At 38.6% G+C, this 19,772-nt stretch overlaps 1 long non-coding RNA gene across 1 annotated transcript; it reads right to left on the bottom strand.

The window, feature by feature from the left end:
* Nucleotides 1–17,013: 17,013 nt before the first annotated feature.
* On the bottom strand, nucleotides 17,014–18,665 carry LOC136201914 (uncharacterized). Its single transcript, XR_010674184.1, has 3 exons — nucleotides 18,499–18,665; nucleotides 17,425–17,495; nucleotides 17,014–17,325 (listed from the first exon to the last, which is right to left on the bottom strand). It is a non-coding gene; the product is annotated as an uncharacterized lncRNA (long non-coding RNA).
* Nucleotides 18,666–19,772: the final 1,107 nt, after the last annotated feature.

The raw sequence follows: 19,772 nt of genomic DNA, 5'->3' as shown, positions 1-19,772 counted from the left end.
CTGGTCACACTGAGGAAACTAGGCAAACTGATGAAGGATCACTCAGCCATCTGCATGCCACCGAGTCTGGTAGACAACTCATCAACTCGGTGCAGTCATTAATCAAGGATCTTCATCACAATGCGGAACCTACTGCTGGGTCTACCCTCAATGAGCAAACTCAGCTGTCCCAAGTCACCCATCTTCTAAATGAAGTTAAAGGACTGAAGGATTTGCTAAGTGATCTGATCTTGATTCAATCACATCAGCCCAAGCAGGACTCAATAACGAAGCTGGCTGAGCTCCAATTGACAATGATTCAACATCTCAACACTCTTCAAGGCCAATTCCAAACCTTGTCAGCTGCGAACACTCAATATGCCACTTCTGCTGAAGTTAAGATGCTTTTTGAACAGCTTCATACTGAGCAAACCAAGACCAACAATCATCTTGCTTCCTACTCTCAATGCTCGGTGGAGCAAGTTAGCGAAGCCATTCGTTTGCTAAACTTGAATAAGCAAGAGATGGACATTGACCAAATGAAGCAGAATGAAATACTGGTCACTACCAAACATACCTTCACCCATGTGCGTCACTCCAATATCCAGCGTCAATATTATGACTCAGCCCTGCTTAAGACATTTCATCAAATTTTTGCTGCACTGTCAGATACAATTACTTGGGTAGGTAAGTCTCAAGCCTACATCATGAGCATGCTCAGCGTAGCTGAACTCAGTATCCCTCAAGCGGTCTTGGATGATGGCGTTGCTGTCTTCGACGGCATCAATGAAAGTGCCGATAAGCTTAAGGAGTTGTCCGCCTCACTGACCAACGCAGTTTTAACCGACTCCTTTAGAATTCCTCCTCCTCCCGATGCTGACAAAATGGGGGAGAAAGAACAAGCTAGAACTCAGCAGGAGGCTGCTAGAAGTAGTCAGCCTAAGCATAAGAAGAAGAAATAGAAATAGGCTTATGTTCTTTTGTTTTTTTTTTTGCCTATCCTTTTGCTGTATATGCTGACTACCTTATTTAAATACAATACTTGCATCCTTTATCCAAACCTGAGTTATTTTATATGATGCTGTGTATTATGTTATTATGTATCTTCTAATATATCAACTGTGTTTACTGCTTAAACTACTTGTTGATTGTATGCTATGTTGATAAACTGTTTGACATTATCTTGGATATTTATTAAACACTGTCTTATAAGACCCATTGAACAATAAAATACTCAGCGCTCTCTGAATGTTAAATCTTCCGCTTCACACTGAGTAAAATAGAATATGTTCCATAAACTGACCTATATACAAAAACTGACCTTAGACTCACTCGATTAAACCTTAAAATGTTCAAGAGTAAAACTAAGTCAGTAGCTCAACCCTTATGGGGGAGTTTATTAAGTTATAAAAGGTCAACTATCATGGGGGAGCTCAACACTAAGTTCTTCGCTGAATAGTTTTGCCAACATCAAAATTGGGGAGTTTGTTGAAACATCTTTCCACATGATTTTGATTTGACAAAATTATTTAAGTAAATTTAAATATATTCTAAAACACACTAAGTTTAAATGCTTTGATTTATTACACTAATGTGTTTGTTCAATGTTGAGTTAAATTGTTTATAAGACATAAAGACTAAAAGGCTTAAAGCCCAATACGGAAGTCAAAGCCCAAGTCAAACAGATCAAGATCACTCGGCCCGTGTGTGCAAAACGCTGCCGTTATGTACAAAACGCAGCTCAGCGAAAGAAGGATCGAGAAGACCTTCGTTGGACAACTTCGAAACGAAGCTGCTGAGTTGTATCGACAAAGTGTACAAGACAGCAGCTGAGCAAGAACAACTTTCAGACAAAGTATTTCCAGTTTGGGTAAAGTTCAGAAGACACAGAAAGCTGTCTAGTTGACCTTACCATAAATGGAGAGACATTCTGTTGGACTGACTAAAAGCTGCTCAGCACTGACCGAAGACAGAAGATACTTGAATCTGATTGGCCAAGAGCACTGAGCAGGACTGAGTGACAACGACAGGAAGCCGTTTCCCTCCAACGGTTATTTCAAAATTCGAAATGACTGATGCCTCAGACGTCTCTATAAATAGGGCCTTTCAATTGCTTCAAAAACACAGACAGAACTTCATCAATCCATTACGCTGACCAAAATTCTACTCAAAGTTCTGTGAGAAAAAGCAAAGCAAATACTTACACCAAATTCTATATCTTTCGTGTAAAAGTCTAGAGTGATTATTCAATCATCTAAGGTGTCTTAGCAATTGTTGTTTAGGACAAATCTTTATCATTTCTAGAGATTAGAAAGGAGAGGCTGAATACTCGGTTATAGTACTCAGCGAGAGATTAGGAGTGAGTAGAGGTATAGAGGAAGGTACTCTTGTTATACTCAGCTTCTGAATTGTAAAAGGTTTGATGCTCTACCGTTAAAGAGCTCAGTAGAGAATTTGAAAGCTCGGAACGTGTTCCGGGGACAGGACGTAGGCTTGGAGGCCGAACCTGGATAAATCTGCTGAGTAACATCTTTCTAACCTTAAGCTCCTTAATATATATATTGCTTGCTTAAACAAAACTGACCAAGTAAAGAGGTCACGCTGAGTTGGGTGTATTGAGTATCTGAGTTCAGGAATATACTCAAGTGATATATCCTGACTCAAAGAAAGAAGCTGACTTAGTCACCAGCTGACTAAGCTAGTGTCTTAATTTACTCGGCGCGCTGTGTAATCCTTTTTCAAAGAAAAAGAAGTGAGCCTTAACGTACTAAAATTTTAAATAGTTCCTATCCCCCCCCTTGGAACTAACTTGTTACGTTATAAGCGACCAACAGTCCCAAGATGACATTATAAGCCAACTGACCATCTATAATGGAGAACTCTAGATCTCCCTTCCAGACTTGATCTTCGTCCGCCAGCTCGCATTCCAACATTACCTGCCCTTTTGTCTGGATTGTGTGTTGTTGTCCTCAGATGTGACTCTAGCAAGTGTACTAGATACAAGTAATAAAGTGATAAGTCAAGTATCGTATCCATAGGGATTGAGATCAAAATGATATGAGAAAATCGTTGCTGAACAGAGTGTGTGTGTAAAGGTATCTTCTTAGTAGGATTGATTGTTTGAGTGTGGACAGTTAAGACAAAAGAGTGCTAAAGCTATGAAAGATATGACAAATAGAAGACAGTTTAAAGGATAGAACAGGCTAGGCACTACCGAACAGGGTGTGCAAGGCCATATAACACTCCAACGAATTTGCTACGATACCAACGAAGTCAAAGTATCAGCTTTAATGCCCACTTAAGTCAACTTTCGTGTGTTCTTAAGTTCCTAAGATTCACTAGAGCCAATAGCGTCCTAAAGGAACTTTCTTTCTTGCAGTAAGATCAAAGCTGCATTTTCGTTAAGCAAACCTTTGACACAACCATCTAACATGTCTGCTTCGAGGTTGCGAGATTGATAGAGATATCAGTGAAGATGCAAGTAGTGTCCTAACATTCATCTATCACATGCATATATGCTGAAGCACAAAAGTAAAGATCCTCATCAACACATCATTGGCAAAATATTACACATTCATTGAAAGAGTTATAAAACTTACATCACCGGCTCGGACTGGCCGTGCCTATTCAAAATGGATTACTCTCTCATATCGAGCAGTGAGCAATCAGAAGTTCTTGCTACAGTGAGAAACTCCATTGGAGCTCTTCTCTAACGCCTAGAAAGTTACTTTTCTATTCTAAACAATAAAATATCTGATGATGAACATGCCCCATCTTTCCTTTGCTACATCTATTTAAAGGAGAAAGACCAGGCCAAAACCGGTACCCGAAAGTACCCTAAAAGTATTATAGAAAATAAGTCAACACTAACTACACTAAACAAAATAGAAATGATTATGGATCCTTTTGACCCTTGAACACTCAAGGGTCGAAACATCTTTTCGTCATGTTACTTTAGGAAATGCCACCGAAACACTTTTCCACCTGCTGCCTCTGCCACGCCCACCTCTGATCTGTCGATGTCCGTCATCGGAATATCCGGCGTTTGACCGCTGGATCATAGAAAGGCTCTACTCCTCTTTGGCAGTTGTGAAACAAGCTGTTTCCAACGAGTTTGGCTTTAATCTTTGCTTATCTGAAAAAAACATTAATCAACCCTTTTTATTCTTGCAATATAACATAAAAACACCCCAATTCTCGTATAAATATTGTGATTAAACTAGTCAATTTCATGCCTAACAAATACCCCCAAATTGAATCTTTGCTTGTCCTCAAGCAACCAAATGTAAGAAGGAAAAAGAATTTAATCGGAAGAAGAGTTAGGAATGAAATATTACAGAGAAAGATATGGAGAAAAGAAATTGTTTTGTTCAGCAAGGTAGTTGACAGATGCAAGCTATGATCTCATTGAAAAGTTAAAGTTTGTTTTAAACTTGTGCCTTTAATCGAGAAATTCCTTAAAGCTTAAAATTAGACTTCTACTTTCACAAGAATCAACAAACTCGCCAGACATGCCTCACAAGGGACTGAAATAATTCACTCACTCTCGTATGGCATTTATTTACCATAGGGAAAAGAATGCAATTTCACTCCTTAGCTCAGTCACCACACCCTTAGGGTGTGAGTTTGCCTTTTGGTCCCGAATCTATGGGTCAAAATTCTTCCAAACATAGTCCAAAGGACTTGACAAAGGTTGAAATGTTAGGCTCAGGTTCTGGTTTGACAATGAGAGGCTATTTCAGTGTAAAAATTCCGTCTTTATGCAAATTATTTAACCTACTCAGCTTTCAACATCTTATCATTTCTTTCCTTACCCAACCCACACAGCTTGATTCTCATAACAAACTACCCTTTCTATTTATATCAATCATTAAAGATCTTTCCAACCAAACACATAATTCCAAGGTTCCTTTCTATCTTATCTTTAGCATTATCTGCTCAATTGCCTTTTGTTTTCCTGATTTGTGTGTCTTTAAAAACACATGATTTCTAATTAAGCAGTTGGTTTTGAAGCACAAGACAGAATTCAGGTTATTTAGGAATATCAGTGAAAGGAAGGGGTTTCTTTGCATAGTTTTCAGAAAGAACAGGTTATGTCTCAAGTTGGTTATCCTAAAATGTGAGTGCAAAGCACATGTGGCTCTTTGTGTAGCGGAAGGGGAATCTAATTGCCTTTTTCCTCCTATGATTGTCAAAAAGAATCTCCATTTCAACAGGTCGAACCAAGGCAAATTCTCCCTAAAGATAGTGAGTGCTGGCCCACTCAGAAAAGATTAATGCATAATTTAGATGAATTTGCAGGCTCGAGTTCTCACTATTTTTGGGGAAATGCAATTAGGCAAAGGTTACTAATTGTGAAAGAAGATTTAAAAATTTCAAAATTTTCGGAACTTCCAGACTCGGGGAGACAAAATTCAAACAACTAAAACTAGGCAAATCCATCATAAAATGCACAGTCTGTACAGTGATTCCCGTGAACACAAAACAATCAAATAGAGAATGAATAATCATGGAGATGAGAAACATGGAGAAAATATTTAATAAACAAGGAGACTAGACATCAACGAACAGATTTACAAAGGATATTTACATCAAATATTCTCAAGGGGATATTTGCTATACACCAAATCAATTAAATTAACAACCTACATAAACATTTATCATGTTCTTTCTACATATATTGTGATGTGTAACTCCCCACCCCCAAATTAAAACGGAACATTGTCCTCAATGTTATCAGGATGGCAGCAAATGATAGGCAATAATAGCAGAATAACATAGGCAGAGTGCATAATTTGAAAAAGTAAGGGTGTTAGATGTTACCAAATGCTAGGACAGCGACAAAGGTGATAGATCAGGCGGGTTGGGAAAGAGAGGAGTTAACCTCTCTATCTGCAGTGGCAGGAATGCCCTCCCCTTTCGAGGAAGCATCAACATTCGCATTAGCATTAGTAGGTGTTTCAGGTGTTTTTCTTACCGGACTCTTGACGGAAAAACCGGATTGACTCTCCTTGCCATGCTATATGGTTTTGAGCATGTCTATCGATCCCTATTGCGACTCATACTTCTGCTCAAGGGCAAATATCATTTCTCGGTTGGCTTGGTTTTGAGCAAACATGGCATTGAACTTGTCAAGGATGTCCTCGCTCGAAAGCTTTGCACATTTCTTATAGAAATTCAGATCCTTTGGCAGCTCGACCTGTTCAGAATCCGATGAGACCGACACAGTTGGTTCATTTTTCCTCTTCCGGCTTTCAACTTTCCTTGATGCAACAAAGTCCGACATCCAAACCCAATTACCATTCACCATCTTACCAAACAACATTTTCTGCAGACTCTTGAGATCAATCTGGTCTGGGTGGTTCACAATAGTGAGCCGAGAGTGGTCATCAGGCTTAAAAACTCTGATAGATTCAACAATTCTAGTGACAATGCTCCTGCAGCAGATGAGCGAAGAGTTTTTCTTACAAAAAGCACTGATGTACTCCCCAAACCAGTAACCTAAATTCATTCTGGGCCCGATTGCCATACTCCACAAGGCTGTAAGGTCTGCATGCGGCATAGTGGCTTGATTTTCTCGAGCAAAGATTGTGCCGGATACCAGCTTGTGCAAATAACGAACAACATAGTCATCGATATTTGACGCCTTGGACACGCTCCCATTATAATGTTGCTGACCTGTAAGAGAATTCCAGAAGGCAGTAGGGTCAAAGACATCAGGGGTCTTGGTGAATGCTTCCCTGTAGCTCTCGAACTCCAAGTCATCATCGTCCGCAGCGCCTAACATTTGGTTAAATAAGTTGAGCGAAGGGCTCCGAGTGTGACCCATAAGCCTGAAACTGAACTTCCTTTCTTCTTCAGGATCAGTGATCTCAGTATCGTGCTTGAAAGTAGCCAGGAATTCTAGCGTCAGTTCTTTGTATGCCGGTTCCTTCATCTCAAAGAAGTAGCCAAAATGGCCTGCCTCCATGAGCGTGCGCACACGTTTGTCAAGCTTTAGCCGCTTCAGGGTGTCCCAACAAACTATCCATATGGGCCCGAATTCAAGTTGAGCTAGATCTTCGTAGTACATTTGCACCTCAGCATCTTTGAACTGGGAAAGCTTTTTCACTAGCTTTTCATCTGGAACGAAAGCGACAGTGCTTGGTTCCGTCATCTTGCCTTTTGCCTTTTCTTTCTTTGTCGAGCCCTCGATTTTTATGTGTTTCCCCGACCCGCGAGTTCTCATCTGTAAATCAAACTAAATAGGTGCCTTCGCAACCGTATATGAGAGAAAAAAAAATCTTGGTAAAGGTGAGAGAGATGTGCGTAAAGACTAATTGGGGTACCAAGCAGTCTGCGTTCTTTAAGTAGAAAGGAGGAAACAGATCTCTTGAGCTACCGCCCTAAAGACCGTCTCCTAATCTTCCACCTGGACTAAGTCATATTGATGGATGATTACTCCAGGCGAAAAGACGCGAGGGTATCATAAAGCTTGCATTTACGGCACACTCTCTACTTTGTATTCTACCGAGGGGACGATTAGGCTGAAATTTCCGCCTAATGACAGTGGATTTGACGTGTCCCTCATCCTTCTAAAAAAAAATTATTTTGAATTTATTCTTCCCCCCAAAAACTCTTACGATTAGCTCCACATCCCTCTCAAAGATTACACAAGTAAAACTTAAAACTTCACTCTTATTGACAATGGTAGAAGTTTTATATCTTTCCTTGTGAATATATCGATTTGACTTGAATTGCATGGTTAAAGCAAAAAAAAATGAGACAATGTAATTGTTATCAGGATAATGACTTAACACATGCTGAGGAATATTAAAATAAAAAACTTGTTTGGAGGGGTACTTTCCTGCTGCAATTGGTGTTTGCAGCGAACACCCTGTGTTTTTGCTTAATGGTGAGGAGGGTCCTGGAAGTGAACAGTGTCAATCTTCCTCCTGTGGTCATTCTCAAAGTATGGTTTGAGACGCTGCCCATTCACTTTGAAAGGAGCATCACCATTTTTGAAAATCTCCACAGCTCCATGCTCGAACATCTTGTTTACTGTGAATGGCCCTGACCATCGTGACTTTAACTTTCCTGGAAAAAGTCTCAGCCTTGAATTGTACAAAAGGACATTTTGTCCTTCGTGAAAGACTTTTTCCTGGATCTTTTTTTCGTGCCACTGCTTGGTCTTCTCTTTGTAGTTTATTGCATTCTCGTACGAGAACAACCTGAACTCTTCCATATCACAGAGTTGAAGTTTTCGCTGATCTCCAACAGCCTGTTGCTCAAAATTTAAAAATGTTAATGCCCAAAAAGCCCTGTGTTCCATTTCAACCGGCAGATGACAAGATTTGCCGTATAACAATCTAAACGGAGACATGCCATTTGGTGTTTTATAGGCAGTCCTGTATGCCCAAAGAGCATCGTCAAGCTTGTTTGCCCAGTCTCTCCTAGAACTGCCAACTGTTTTTTTCTAAAATTCTTTTGATTTCCCGATTGGAAATCTCCACCTGTCCACTTGTTTGTGGATGGTAAGGTGTGGCAATTCTATGAGAGACTCTAAGCTTGCCCATCAGCTTTTCAAATTTGGCATTGCAAAAGTGGGTTCCTTGATCACTAATGATCGCTCGTGGAACACCGAATCTGGCGAACAGCCTTTTCAGGAATTTTACAACCACACGGGCGTCATTGGTGGGACTAGCCATTGCTTTGACCCACTTGGTCATATAATCTATAGCCACTAAGATATATTTATGCCCAAAAGATGTAGGGAATGGACCCATAAAATCTATTCCCCATATATCAAAAATTTCGCAAACAACTATGTTGTTGAGGGGCATGGCATTTCTAGCCGAGATATTGCCTGTTCGTTGGCACTCATTGCAAGTGTTAACAAATAGATGGGCATCTTTAAAAAGTGTTGGCCAGAAAAAACCTGATTGAAGAACCTTGGCTGCAGTTCTGCTAGCGCTATGGTGCCCTCCAGCTTCTCGATCATGACAATGGCTTAGAACATACTGTTGCTCCTCCTGAGATATACACTTGCGAATAATTTGATCAGCGCACAACCTGAAAAGATAGGGGTCTTCCCAAAAGTAATATTTAATTTCAGCAAAAAACTTCCTCCTCTGATTAGTGGACATGTTGTGTGGCTTAAGCGAACTTGCTAGGTAGTTAGCAATATCGGCAAACCATGGCGCATGCTGTGCGGCATATAGATGTTCGTCTGGAAATTTTTCTAGGATTTCTGGTTGTTCCTAGCTGCCTTTGTGAGAGATTCTTGACAAATGATCAGCAGCGACATTTTCCATTCTCTTTTTATCCTTAATTTCGAGATCAAACTCTTGAAGCAACAATAGCCAGCGGATTAACCTAGGCTTAGCATCCTTTTTCGCGAACAAGTAGCGCAACGCAGCGTGGTCTGTGTGCACAACTACTTTGGATAACACTAAGTAAGGTCGAAATTTGTCGAAGGCATACACAACTGCAAGAAGCTCCTTCTCTGTAGTGGTGTAATTCTTCTGGGCCTCGTTTAACGTCTTGCTCGCATAGTAAATTGGCCTAAACTTTTTCTCTATCCTTTGTCCAAGAATGGCTCCCATACAAGTATCGCTCACGTCGCACATCATCTCAAAAGGTTGCTCCCAGTCGGGTCCTGCCAGTATGGGTGAGTTGATCAGCTTGCTCTTTAAAAGTTCAAACGCCTTCAAACAGCTTGCGTCAAAAGAAAATTCTGCTTCCTTGTGAAGTAATGCGGACAAGGGTAGCGCAATCTTGGAAAAATCTTTGATAAACCTGCAATAAAACCCTGCGTGTCCCAGAAAACTTCGCACATCTTTTACATTGGTCGGAACAACCAGCTTTTCTATTACTTCCACCTTCGCTTTGTCCACTTCCATCCCTTTTTATGAGATTTTGTGCCCGAGAACAATTCCGCCCGTAACCATGAAGTGGCATTTCTCCCAATTCAAATGAGTTTCCATAAACCGAGAAGTCATCCATGAATATTTCCACGGTTCGCTCACCCATGTCATGAAAAATGGACATCATACATCTTTGGAATGTGGCTCGAGCGTTGCACAATCCGAACATCATTCGTCTATAAGCATAAGTCCCATATGGACATGTGAACATTGTCTTCTCTTGATCCTCACTATGGATTGCGATCTGGTTGTATCCTGAATAACCGTCGAGGAAACAATAGAAGGCATATCCTGCTAACCGCTCTAACATCTGATCAATGAAGGGCAAAGGGAAATGATCCTTCCTTGTGGCTTCGTTGAGCTTTCTGTAATCTACACAGACTCGCCATCCAGTTATTGTTCTTGTGGGTACTAACTCGTCTTTCTCGCTGAGGACTACGGTTGTTCCTCCCTTCTTTGGCACAACGTGAACGGGGCTGGTCCACACACTGTCAGAGATTGGGTAAATAATATCGGCATCAAGAAGCTTGATCACCTCTTTTCGCACAACCTCCTTCATGTGTGGATTCAGTCTGCGTTGCGGCTGGATAGATGGCTTGTGCTCCTTTTCCATCAAGATTCTGTGGACACAAACTGTTGGACTGATGCCTTTTATGTCATCTATTTTCCATGCGATTGCATCCTTGTTCCTTCGCAAAACGGCCATGAGTTGCGCCTTCTGATCTGGAGTTAACTTTGAGGATATGATGACTGGACTTCCGCTGGGTGGTTCAAGGAAAGCATACTCTAGGTGTGCAGGCAACGGTTTCAATTCAGGTTTAGACACCGGCACAGTTGGTATCTCCGGTGGTTCTTGATGAGTAGGAACAGTAGGATCGAAAGGAGGTGTCGGTAGGTTGGATTCAATGGAACAACCTGTTCCTTCACATATGTTCACCTCTTCTCCTAATAGAGTCTCTAGAGTGTCATGTTCCTGCAAAGTAGAAAGACTTTGAAAATCATCCAAGAAACAGCATGTGTCATCATTATTGTTTGCACGTCTTATTGCCTCGTTCATTTTGAAAATGACTTCTTCCCCATTAATCCTTAAGAATAATCATCCCTCTTCTACGTCTATCAATGCTCTACCCATGGCTAAAAATGGTCTACCTAGGATAATAGGAACATGCAAGTCTTCATCAATGTCCATTATAATGAAATCAACGGGAAAAATGAATTTTCCTACTTTAACTAGCACGTCTTCCACTACTCCCCTAGGATAACATACTGATCGATCGACCAACTAAATGGACATACGAGTAGGTTGGGGTTCTCCTAATCCAAGTTTAGCATATACAGAATAAGGCATCAGATTTATGCTATCTCCTAGGTCACATAGTGCATTTTCTATATTTAGCTTTCCAATTGAACAAAGGATAGAAAAACTCCCTAGATCTTTTAGCTTCTTGGGTAGCTGCTGCTTGTTTTGGAGTATTGACGAACAATCTCTGTTGAGTTGGATCATGGAAATGTTTTCCAGCTTCTTTTTGTTAGACAGGATGTCTTTGAGGAATTTGGTGTATGTAGGCATCTGTGCCAACGCTTCTACGAAAGGAATGTTGATATGCAACTTCCTTAAGGTATCCAATACTTTAGAATTCTGTTCTTCCAGCTTTTTGTTGATCAATCGCGTTGGATATCGCACAGGTGCAACATACGGCGCTGGTGGCTTATACATCTTTTCGTTTTCCCCTTGATCCTGCTTACTGGTACAGGTTGTCTTCCTACTTTCTTCTTCACTGGGAACAGCCTGTTCCTGCTCCCTTTCAACTTCTTTGGACATTCCTGTGCATTCATGTCCATGGATCGCTTGTGGAAGTCTTGACTCTAAATCCTTGCAAGGTGATAGCTTAAGAATGAAATTAGATTTCTCTTAACCTATCTAATTGGAGTTGAGTCGGCCAGAACAAGTAAAACGAACGTCTCGCTATATGTGACTTGACATCACCCATAGTCATAAGATTCAGTTCAAGGACGTAGTTGATAAAGGATCGAATTATACCGTAACTAATACGGAAAGGTCAACGACAGAATCAACCTGTCTTCTTATAGCTCTAGGGGAATGATTACGGACTTGCTAAACACATACTCTGTACATCATTCCGTTATGCAAAGATTAAATATAATTCTTTGAAAATTATTTAATAACGTTGCATACGGCTAGAAGCGATAAGAACCTAATGGGTCACACATAAGACTTGGAACCCAAAAGAGAGACAGATGCTAATTAATTGACGGAAGCCCAATTGAGCCCAATAAGGCCCAATTACTATGGGGGGCGATTTTTATGTATGGAGATACATAAATAATTAATTTGATTTTATCAAATCCTAATTAGATTAGGATCATGAATTAAATTAATTAAAGGATAAATAAGTTATGAGTTTTAATTAGATTATATTACTCCTATTATTATCCAATAAGGTTATCATTATTATCTTTTATATTTAGATATATTAATAGATAATAATTAAAAATTCTATTCAGAATTGAATTCCTATTAAGTAACCTAATTCTATCTAACTAGGGTTTAGATACAAGTGATTATAAATACCCCATACTAAGGATTTTCAAAATCCACGATTAATTCCAGGAGAGAGAATTTCGAACCCCCCTAACCGAGGACGAGATTCCACCGCTTCCTTTCGTTCAATTGATTTTCATCTTTTTCTCTTTATCCTTGATCTTGTGTTGATTAATTAGAGGCAATCTATTTTGGTTGCTATTAATCGGTTGATTTCTACTCGTTTACTTGTTTTGTTTTGTTGTGTTCATGAAAGAAGAAAAACAAACAAAAGGGAGAAATTCGTTTTACTACTCCTACATCAGGTCAGTTTACGATTTCGCGGATTCCCGGAGATTGAACCGTCGGATCGTCGCGATTTTTGGACAGGAGCTTCTAGACATATTCTTCCACGTTTCCACCGTTCGGATTGTCGTTCGGAGGACTGGAAGGTATTTTCGGGTAGGGGCAGATTGGTAGACAGTTTCTATCTCTTATGAAGTTGTGGGCACTTCGTTTGCAACGGTAGATAGAACTTCTGAAATGTATTTCTTTTATCCCTCTTTATATGAAATAACGATTAACGGATCTTGGGGTTAATGGAAATATGTTATAATTTTTATATTTCCGCTGCTATACGTTAGCCTATTTTCCTTCAGTGGTATCAGAGCCTGCGTTAAATCCATTATTTCATATATGAAAATTTAGAAGTTTTTCAATCAGATTGAATGAATATTTATAGTTAGGTTAATTAACAAAACTGTTTGATTAATTAGTTCTAAAAGATAAATAAGTTTTAATTAACTGTTAATTAAAATAAGTTATGCACATGTTCCTAATAATTTTGGTTGATAATCATTATAACAAAATCTATTAGTTTTATGGTTAGATTGATAAAATCAGTTTTATTTATTCTAAAAGATAAAACGGAAAATCTATGATAGTTTTTCCCATTTCTGAAAATCGTTTTAAAACCGATATATGTATATATATATATGTTTTATGTTTATGGAGAATAGTTCAGGGTCGAGATTTGGGGTTCTTTCAGTGGATGAAGGGGATGATTGCTTGGATGAGGATCCTAGTTCACCTCCTGAGCAGTCGAATTTGGGTATGCCTGACTTGGAACCTGCCGAACCTTTGGTGAATAATGTGGATGCAGTTAACCCCCTCTTTGAGTCCAAAGAAGAGATCCAGGGAGGTCCTCGAATCCAAATTATGCAGAAACTTGGAAGTAGTAGGGATGGTGTTATACCTAAAGTTATCAATGATTCCAGGAATGTTAAAGCCATTGGAATTAACAAGATGAGTATGAAAAAACTCAAAGGTTCTCACAAGAACAACCTAAATTCTTTTGGAATTTTAGAGAAAAGGGGGCCGGCCGGGACCTCTGCTAGGCTCGTAGGAGCCCCTAATAAATATCGAGTATAATTGGATGGGTCTGTTTGTGTTGTCCTCCTTTTTTATGGATTTTTTTGTTTGGAATGTTAGAGGAGCGGCAAGCAAGGCTACCCATCTCCATGTAAATGATTTAATTAAACAGTTCAACCTTTGTTGCTTTGCGTTACTCGAGACTAAGATCAGGGGAGCTAAAGAAGAGGAGGTAGTTAAGAAATTTAGAAGCTGGAAGTGTGTTCGGTCGGAGGCTATTGGCTGTGCTGGAGGGATTTGGCTTTTCTGGAAGCCTGATCGTATTCAGTTTGACATTATGAAGATGGATAAACAATTTATTCATAGTAAAGCTATATGTCCTGGTAAAGATCCTTTCTTTTTCACCATTGTGTATGCTTATCCTATCCTCGCAAATCGGAACGTCTTTGGGAAGTTTTATACCGTATTAGTGCTAGAATGGTGGAGGCTTGGTTTATTGCTGGTGATTTTAACGATATTGCTCTTATGAGTGATCAAAGAGGTGGAGGAAATCATTACATTAATCGGTGTCTTAATCATAAACATAATATGGATTTGTGTGGCGTGTCGGACCTTGGGGCAGCGGGTCATAAATTCACGTGGAAACATAATGGTACTTTTATTCGCTTGGACAAAGTTTATGCTAATATAACTGCCTAGAGTAGGTTTTCGGTGGCAGCTGTGCTGAATCTACCTTTCCATCATTCTAACCACTGCCATATCTTATTCAGACTTATTAGAGCTCCTCATCCTAAAGGGGAGAGACCTTTTCGGTATTTGGTGGCTTGGGATTCCCACCCGGATTTCAAAAAATTTGTTTATGACAATTGGAAGCCTCAGTCCAACTGCAGATGGTTTTAGAAGCAACGTTGTAGGCTGGAATAAAAAAGTTTTTGGCCATATTATTAAAAGGAAACATAGTATTCTGAGTAGAATTACTGGGATTCAACGTTCCTTAGAAATCAGGTTTGACCATAGTTTAAATTGTTTACTCAGATCTCTTCAAAACGAGTTAGAAGCTGTGCTCCGACGGGAAGAGTTGCTTTGGTTTCAGAAATCAAGGAAAGCTTGGATTAAGGACGGAGATCGTAATACTAGGTACTTCCATCTCTCTACGGTTATTAGAAGGCAGAAAAATCGGATTGAAGCTATCAAAAACCCCAATGGAGAGTGGGTTTATGAGGATGAGGAAATTCGTCATGTGGCTTTGAATTTCTATAAAGATTTATTTCAGGAAGATCAAGTGGATTTGGATAGAGCTCAGACTAGGGTTTCTTTTCCTTTGGTTAGTGAAGATAAGATTCTTGAAGCTTTTCACCTGATTAATTATAAAGAGATTGGCCAGGCTACCTTTAGTATCGGGGCGAACAAAGCTCCGGGTATTGATGGGCTCCCTGCTGGTTTTTATCATAAACATTGGGATACAGTCAAGGATGGGGTCTGCAACTTTGTCGAGGGGGTGTTTAGTGGCTCTGAGGATATTAGGCTAGTTAATAAAACTCTTATTGTTCTGATTCCTAAAGTGGAAATGAGGCCGATTAGTTTGTGTAATGTTCTTTATAAGGTTGTTACCAAAATTGTGGCCAATAGACTTCGATGTATTCTTCCTGATATTATCAGCCAGAATCAAGGTAGTTTTGTTGCTGGTAGACAGATGATGGATAATGTCGTTATTGCTCAGGAAATGGTTCATTCGATGAAAGTTAAGAAGGGTAAGCGTGGTTTTGTGGCTTTAAAACTTGATCTCGAGAAATCCTAGCTATGATCGCCTCAATTGGAGTTTTCTTCTTGAGAGTATTAAGAAAGCTGGGATCCCGGAGAATTGGAGGAGGATAATTGAGGTTTGTATTACTTCTCTTGTTTTAAAGTGATGATAAATTAATGGGGATATGTCCGATGATTTTACTCCGTCCCGGGGCATTCGACAGGGTGACCCTATGAGCCATTTCTTATTCATTATTGCCATGGAGAGGTTAACTCACCTTATTCAGGAGGTTGTGGTCTCTGGGAGATTTCATCATGTGTCCATTAACAAATTTTGTCCCCCGATGACTCATTTGTTTTTTGCGGATGATGTGATTATTTTTGTCAAAGGGAGTGAGGAGCAAATTGGTGTGATTATGGATATCCTCAATTTCTTTTGCTCTGCTTCTGGGCAAAAACTTAACATCCATAAGTCTCGAATGATGTGTTCTAAAAATATGGAACAAGGTTTCTGTAAAATGCTTAGTGATTTGTCTGGCATTCCTCTCACCAAATCTTTAGGCAATTATCCAGGGGTTCCGCTCCATAGTAACAGAGTGTCTAAAGCCTCTTTCAAGGATATTTTTGATAAAATTAATACCAAGTGTGCTAATTGGAAAGCAAAATCTCTTTCTCTTGTAGGTCATCTTACTTTGATCCAGTCAGTGAACTGTATGACGCCTAATCATATTATGCAAGCTTGTCGTCTTCCTGAACCTGTTCTTAACGGCTTAGATAAAATTAATATGCAAGCTTGTCGTCTTCCTGAACCTGTTCTTAACGGCTTAGATAAAATTAATCGGCGTTTCCTGTGGGGAGACTCGGTGGAGGGTAGGAAAATTCATCTTGTTCCTTGGAAGGAGGTCTGCCAGCCTAAAGGTATGGGTGGCCTTGGGATTAGACAGGTTGGGGATAATAACAAAGTGTTGTTAATGAAACTCCTTTGGAGAATGTGGAAATCTCCACTATAATATAGAAATGCTTACTTGTGTCGCACTTTTTCAGGTTGTTGTGTCACACTTTTGTGCGACACAACAGGGGTGCGACACAAGAACTTTGCATCGCTCTTGAGAGCGACACAAGCTACTCATCCGTTGTGTCGTTTGTCACGCGCACGATACAATAGAGCGATAACTCTTGTGATGCGCTTCTAGAGTGCGCGACACAACATATGATTATTCTTGTGACGCGCTCCAAGGGTGCGCGACACAAGCTCCCCGGTTAATCTGGTACACTTTGTATCGCTCCTTCACCACGCGCGACGCAAAATATTGATTTTTTTTTTAATTTTACAAAATTTTCCACCATCCACAATAAAATTTTATAATTAAAATTTACTTGATTCTATATGATATTATAGAACATACACAATAAAACTACAAGTACCACATTGTATAAATACATACATATTCAAAATATAATCACAACTTAATTTCTTCAAGAAATAGTTGTATATAACAATTAATTCAACTTGTCATATTCAAGTTTGTAGCAAAAAAAAAACTAGAAAGATGAACAAACACTAACAACTTCCACAAAAACACTTAAGCAAATATCTACCTACTTGTCATATTCAAGTTTGTAGCCAAATAAACTAGGAAGATGAACAAACACTAACAACTTCCATAAAAACACTATTGCAAATATCTAGCGACTTGTGATTTTGATTATAAAATAATCGGCCCAAATATCTGGAACATCATTAATCTCCTCCTCAAAATATGCCATTGATTTTGTTGCAAAATCCTTCAAAGAAAGTAAACATAAAATATCAATGTATTATAGTAGCAAATTAACTTAAGGAAAAACACGAAGGACTAGAATGAAAAAAATCGTAACTCTTACCCTTGTTAGATTCTCACTTTCAGAGTGATATTGCACTATTTCAAACATGTTGCACCTATTTGTTGAGGGCACTACATGTATTGAAATTTAAATATATTAATTCATATACGAGTAATTACATACAACTTGAGGTTGAAAAACAATATTATACCTAAGGTTAAAAATGGTCTAATTAAGCACCTAAAGTTATTAAATTAGTCCAATTTTATACACTCTCTGAACAGATTCCTTAATTTAGTAAATTTTGTAAGTGTGGATTATGAGGTGCATTAAGGATTGAAAATGATGTGTTCTTTGGTGTTTGGTGGAGAAAATTAAGGCAAACTTATCAAGTCTCTCGAGTCCTCACTTGCTACTTGACAAGCTTTTAATGACATCAATCGGGATGTTTTTGCGAAGGTCGCTGCTTTAATGCAAATGCAGAGTTAGACAACCAACTGTTCAGAATCATTATCATGGTACAAAACTATAAAGGGCGGTCCAGTGCACTACGCATCCCCGCTAAGTGAGGGTCCAAGAATATATTTTACTAAAAATAATTCAACAATAAAATTAGATAATAGTTCATGTTTTCTTTATCCTTGATACAAAGAGATAAATTATACAGATTTGACATCCATCGGAACAAGAACATTGTTTGTACATTGAATACTTGCAAAGTCATACAACTTTTTGCCTGATAAAAATTCTCTATTTTTAAACTCAACAAGACTTGGAATTTTCTAAACGTATACACCTTTCAAGCTTGAGATATGGGCAGAAATAACATACATAATAATCAAGGAAAAAACATCCCGAGGCTCCTAATAATTTCCAATTTTGGTGAATTGAGCCTCTGGAATTCTATTTCAACACATCAAACTCCTGATCATTTTTTTAGAAAGTGTTATTCATTTAATCTGTAGCTCCGACTCCATATCAGAATCGGAATGATCAGGTTCTAAGAATGCTTTCTTGTCTTTTATCAACATACACCTTTCAAGCATGGGATATGGACAGAAATAACATACAAAATAATCAAATAAAAGATATAAAAAAAATCTATGAATTGAGATTTGAGACCATTAAACTTACAAGATGTTCCTTTAATATGTAGATTTAGAGGAGAATAATGTATGGCCGAATTATTAGATGAAAACAAGCTGTAATCCTTGGAGGAAGAAGGGAGAACAGAAGGCCACTTGTCCTTGACAATAAATAGGTCCAAAGTAATGGCCTTTTTATGTAATGCAATTAATAAGTTAAAATACTATTCAAAGCTCTTTCCTTTGCCCATGTATTTTTTATCTCTCATTTATATATGTCAATGCAAACAGATGGCAATTTTGTTCAAACTTGGGATAAAATGTCATCATTTCCTTAGAAAATTAGTGCTATATGATGTGTTTGTTTAATGATGTTTACCTGTTTTTCCCCTATTATTAAAGCTTATCTGGATCATTTGAACGACTATTGAAGAATTTATTAATAGTCATATCCAATCACAAATGCATAAAGCTTTGTTCAAAACCAGGAATAATAAAGATGGTGATAGGAGCAATAATGAAATTAAACCCAAGTGATTAAATTATACTAGTAAGGTGGTGTATTTGTGGTTTCATCGAGAGCTCAAAGTAGATCCAATTTTGATGCAATTCATTCCTCTAGACTAACCAAAATTTCTATCACAAAAGCCATCTTTTGCTGTTTCATAATCAAAAATATTAATTGCTTCTACAACTCCCCTATGCTTTACGCATTATAAGCATCTTTATTTCTATAACTTTAGAAGCTTTTCATGATGACACTTGCCATAATTACACACAACAAGGATTTACCAACAGCACAAATCACATTCTAATAAAGCTCACCAGAAATGCAGAAGATGTATCAACCAAGACCAGATCTATGTCTTCTATTGATTTCTCATCTTCCTCAATTTTACTACTTCTAACACTAATCCATTTCTCATCCCAATTCAAACTCCATTCAATATCGCATCCGATCAAACACTTAATCCTCTCAGTTGGAGGATTTCGATTCAAAAGTTAGAATTTGATAAATGTTTAGCCACTTAGATCAGAGGAATGTAACAAGATTGGGTTTTAATTTCTTACTTGTTTTGAATCATTGGAATAGTATCCACTTAGAACCTAACTTTTAACAGAGTTAGGATGTCACGACCCAACCCAGGCCATTACCGGCGCATAAATTAAATTAACTTTAATCTATGCTAGCCTTAATTCTGAACTAATAGAAATTCCAAAATTTACTAACAGAATATCAAACCCGTCTTAATTACATTAATAAACCTTAAAAAATCAGATGTGCAAGTCTAAACCTCAATAATCAAAATTCTCTAACAGATA

Source organism: Euphorbia lathyris, chromosome 8 (genome assembly GCF_963576675.1).
Source record: "Euphorbia lathyris chromosome 8, ddEupLath1.1, whole genome shotgun sequence".
Lineage (NCBI taxonomy): Eukaryota > Viridiplantae > Streptophyta > Magnoliopsida > Malpighiales > Euphorbiaceae > Euphorbia > Euphorbia lathyris.
This window is presented reverse-complemented; position numbering and strand designations above follow the sequence as displayed.